The sequence below is a fragment of the Salmo trutta genome, unplaced genomic scaffold, assembly GCF_901001165.1.
Source record: "Salmo trutta unplaced genomic scaffold, fSalTru1.1, whole genome shotgun sequence".
Lineage (NCBI taxonomy): Eukaryota > Metazoa > Chordata > Actinopteri > Salmoniformes > Salmonidae > Salmo > Salmo trutta.
In genome coordinates this window covers 45,001-50,000 of record NW_021822844.1, presented here as the reverse complement: position 1 = coordinate 50,000, position 5,000 = coordinate 45,001, and the positions used below count along the sequence as shown (strand labels likewise).

General features: G+C 53.6%; 1 non-coding gene across 1 annotated transcript; it reads right to left on the bottom strand.

Annotated features, from left to right (window-relative positions):
- Positions 1 to 4,555: 4,555 nt before the first annotated feature.
- On the bottom strand, positions 4,556 to 4,672 carry LOC115185500 (U5 spliceosomal RNA). The gene has a single exon (XR_003875151.1). It is a non-coding gene; the product is annotated as a U5 spliceosomal RNA (small nuclear RNA).
- Between the last annotated feature and the right edge of the window lie 328 nt (positions 4,673 to 5,000).

Here is a 5,000-nt window from a genome sequence, read left to right as displayed (position 1 = left end):
ATAGAGATGGCAATACATCCACCTTGAGAACCAGGACCTTGCCTAAAAAGGACAACGACCTAGCCCTCCACATCGCTAGCTTCTTCTGTACCACTGCGATGCCCATGTTCCAGTTCAGCGTCGCTGAGCCGGAGGTCTCAAAATGGACCCCGAGTATCCTCAGGGCCCCGTTACAGAGAGATAACCCTCCGGGCACATCCGTCCTACCACTCCATCTTCCGAAAAACTTAACGGAAGACTTCGCGTGGTTAAGAACCGCCCCCGACGCTCGGGTGAAGTCCCCAATAATGGCAAGGGACCTTGTCAGGCACGAGTCCTTGCAAAGCAGCAAGGATGTGTCGTCGGCGTACTGTGTCAACTTGACACGGAGACCGCCACTTCCAGGGATCAGCAAGCCCTCCACCCCTGTGTCTGCCCTAATGGCAGCCCCCAGAGGCTCCATGTACAGAACGAAGAGGAGAGCTGAGAGCGGGCATCCCTGCCTGACCCCAGACGAGAGGTCAAAAACGTCACCTAAGTGACTGTTTACGCTAACTCGGCACCCCGCTCCGACATATAATGTACGGATCCATCCTATAAACTTCTCCCCAAATCCTAATCTACCTAACACCCTGAATAGAAAGGATCTATTCACGCGATCAAAGGCTTTCGCCTGATCAAGCGCTGCTACCATTAAAGGCAGCCCCCTATCTTCTACCCAAGCGATGGAGTCCCTGATCAACTGTAGGTTCCATCTGATCGAGCGACCCTCTACCCCGCACGTCTGATCCTCATGGACGACGTAGGGAAGGGCTGTGCGCAACCGGTCTGCTAAAACCTTTGCAAGTAGCTTGTAATCTACGCACAGCATGGTCAACGGCCGCCAGTTGCCAAGGTCAGTTGCTTCCCCCTTCTTATAAAGAAGTGACAGCACACCGACAACCATTGATCCCCCCGGGACCCCCGTCTCAAGGATGGCCTTCAAGACTTCGAGGACCACTGGTCCAAGTATACCCCAAAACTTGAGGTAAAACTCGGCCGGCAGCCCATCCATCCCAGGCACCTTCCCTTTTCCCATCCTCCTGAGAGCGCTCTCAACCTCCTCGAGGGAGATCTGAGCCTCCATCACATCTCTAATGTCCTCCGGCAATCGCCGGGACAAGTGTTCTAAAAACACATCTCCCTGCTCTACATCTATTACCCTCTCTTTAAATAAACCTCGGTAATGATCAGTTGTTACCCTGACCATTTCCTCCGGTTTTCTAACTATGCTACCATCTTCTTTCCTCACCCCATGCATTATCTTCCTACTCTGTCTGCCCTTAACCGACTTAAAGAACATAGCGGAACAAGTCTCATTATGTTCTAGAAAGCCATTATGCGCCCGCTCCAGGAAAGCTCGAGCCTTCCGCTCCTGCAGCTCCCTGAGCTGCGCCTTCAGGTCAGTGGATCTCTCCCAGTCAATCGACCCGCCGAGGTTGCCTGCCTCGTACTCGAGTTCGAGCAACCTTTGGATACGATCCACCTCCCTCCTTTCCTCCCTTTTTTTCCTCCTGCAATATCCTATTATAAAGGCCCTAATCCTTACCTTAACTAAATCCCACCACTCTAACACCCCCTCACACATGGACCGGAGGCCTTCAAGCCCCCGAAAGAAACCAAAGAAGGTGTCAACGAAAGCTTGCTCCTCCAGCACATCCCGATCTAATTTCCAGTACCCCCTACCGAAGAGGCAGACTGGCGACCCCACCTGCAGGAGCACCCCGTCGTGATCTGAAAAGAACACAGGCAACAGCCGCCCAGACAACTGACCCAAAGACCTGGATACAAAAATGTAGTCGAGCCTCCGCGCAACCCCCCGGGAGTTGCGCCATGTGGGACCAGCCATTGTCGGAGTAGTGTGCAGGCCTCCATCAACCAGACCATGGCAAGCCATTAGCCCGGTGATGGATCCTGCACTACTATCCCTCACTAACCCTAAATCTATGTTAAAATCCCCACCTATCACCAAGTGCCTATTTGTAACACACAGGGGCGCCAGACAGTCCACCATCTCCCTCCTGTCTGCCGCCACCTGTGGCCCATACACCACCACTAACCTATACCTACTATCCCTAAAAGTGACATCCACCCCCAACACCCTCCCCTGCATTACAACAAAAGATCCCTCCACCTTCACCTCCCTATTCCCAAACAAAATCCCCACCCCTGTAGAATGCACCCCACCTATACCCCAAACTGACTCCCCCTTATCCCACTCCCTACTAAACCTGATGACATCCCCTCCATCCCTCAGGTGAACCTCCTGTAAAAAACAAACATCAAAACCCACCCCCTCCAAAAAACTAAAAACCGCCCTCCTCTTAACAAAATCCCTCAAACCCCTTACATTTAAACTAAAAATATTAACAGAAAATGTCATTTAAATTTATAACCCTACATCAACGAAATGAAACCCCAAAATAACAAAACAACAGGAGACTCACCCGATGCTCCCCTGCTTCTTCTCATCCGGCAGGGACGTCTTCTCCTCTCCTGACGTCCCCCCGTCCTCCTCCATCTCTCCAACCCAGGATGCAGGCATGGTGTTAGGCCTTGGAGTGCCCTGCATCCTGGGTTCCCCACCAACACCCTCCGTTCCTCTCTCCCTGTAGGCTTCTGGACTGAGATCGAGAGCAGGGGACCCCATCTCCCCAAGCAGGAGTTGAGATCCCCCCTCAGACACCCAGCCCAGCGCCACGCCCTGGGAGTCACCCTCCACCAGACGTTGAGGGGCCGAGGAAAACAGAGAGGACAAGGCCTTTCCTCCCTCCCCCATCACACGCTTGGCCATCCCCTCCACACCCCCCTCCCTCTCACTGCATTCCGGGCCCCCCCTCTTCCCTTTCTTCTTTGGCGTTGGAGGCAGCGGAGAGACACCACTCCCCCTCTCCGCTAGCTCCTCCACCATTCCCCTCAACTCTTCAACGAGGGCGCTCGACATGCTGTCCCCCCACTCCTTCCCTCCTTCTGCTCCTTCTTCTGGTCCCGTCTTCACTTCTCCCTCCATTTCTGCCACCGTTCCCTCCTCCACCTCCTCTCTCTCCACCGTCCCAGTCTCCTTCTTCTCCGCTCCTCCACCTCCTTCCACCTCCTCTCCTTTTGTTCCGGCCTTCTCGGCTCCTCGCCTCTCTCCTCTCGTAGCCTCCTTCCTCCCGTCCTCTTCCTGTGCCATCCTTTCCCCTGTGCCATTACTGTCATCCGCTCCCTTTCGTTCTCTCCTCCCTCCATCCCCCGTTCCCCCTCCAGCTGCAGAGGCGTATGACCTTTGACGAGCCGGGCAATCACGCCACAGGTGTGCTGATGAACCACACCCGTGGCAAGCCTTGGGCTCGTCACAATCCTTGGCCTCGTGCTCTCCCGACCCACAGAACCTGCACTTTCTGGTGTTGCACGAGGCCAGGATATGACCGTAGGCCATACACCTCCTGCAGAATGGAGGCTGACGGGCATAAAACAATGTCCCCCTGTCAGCCCCCAGGGAGAACATCGCTGGAGGATGGAGGTAGCCACCCAATCCCTTCGGGTCCTCCCTGAGAAGGATCTGGAACCCTCTCCTCCCGTTCCAGAATCCCAGGGAGTCCCTGAGGTGCCTTGCTGAGGAGACATTGTCCGCGTATCTCCCCAGAAAGGCCCTCACCTCCTCGTCCTTCACATGCGGATTGTACATATTGACGGTGACCACCCTGAAATTGTTCCTTGCCAGGCTGGTCACCTCGTAATGACACAGGGGCCTTGCACCTTTCCCTTCCTTCACTCTCGTCATAATGTCTTCATGTTTCTCCTCCGTGTGGAAGGTCACGTCGAAGGCTCTCTCCATTGGGTTACCTTGTAGGCATAGGACATCTTTCACCGATAACTTTAGGACCCCCATCAGGATAGTCCTTCCAAATGTCTCCCTCCCAAATGGCTCCATATCCTTTTCCTTCCAAGCAAACCTCACCGTATTCGCCAATCCAATACCTGGTACGGACCTGTTCTGTCTGTTGTTCTCCATTTTCTTCTCCAAAAAAGCTCTCTCCAAAAGAAGCCAAAGAACAAGGAAAACCGGGAAAAAAACGATTCCTCAAATAAAGAAAAAAAACACTTTCCTCCCTCCTGCCTTCCTTCGACCTTCTGACTCAGCGGGCTTTGGGGCACCTCGGTACCAAGCTTGATCTGAGCCAAAAGGCCGAGAAGCGATAACCCACAAATTGACCCCTGCACCCGCCGGGCCCCCGGGGGTCTCGGCAGACCTCAGCGGTTTGGCAAAAGTTGTCTCCTCCCCACCCGACGCTTCCCTGGTGACAGGCGGGTGTTTTTTTTAACAAGTCGCTAATGCGTCTTTAAGTCACTAGCTCTTTAAGCCTAGTGCGACTATTTGTTCAAAGCCCGGAAAACACGTCAGTCGTCGTCGGGCTTGAACTCAATTGCCCGAGCGACTACTTTGAGTGGAAAAATACGCCGGTCGGTCGGTCGGTCAGCCGGCTTCAAGTCAAACGCCTGAGCAAAAAGTCTCGGCGTCATCTCTGTCAATTTCTCTTGAAACAAGATACCGGGCTCTGCCAGAAGCAAAGCCCTTCCAAAAATATGTTGAACTCGTAAGTGTTCCTCTCCACGGAAGTCTTTAGTAAAAGGCGAAAGGCTTGTGCGTAATGAAGAGAAACCAGAGTCGTATGGAAGTCAGAGGTCGGGGCCCGAGACACACACTGTGCACTCTAGGCCGGGTGCCCGCGGGTGGTTCCCGAACCCACTCTTCCAAGTTTGAGGGCTGTGGGTAAAAATTCACAGACAGACAGACAATCCTGGTGAAGTGATTGTATTTTTTGGGGGGGTCAAAAACACAGACAGACAGACAGACAGACAGACAGACAGACAGACAGACAGACAGACAGACAGACAGACAGACAGACAATCCTGGTGAAGTGATTGTATTTTTTGGGGGGGGTCAAAAACAGAGACAGACAGACAGACAGACAGACAGACAGACAGACAGACAGACA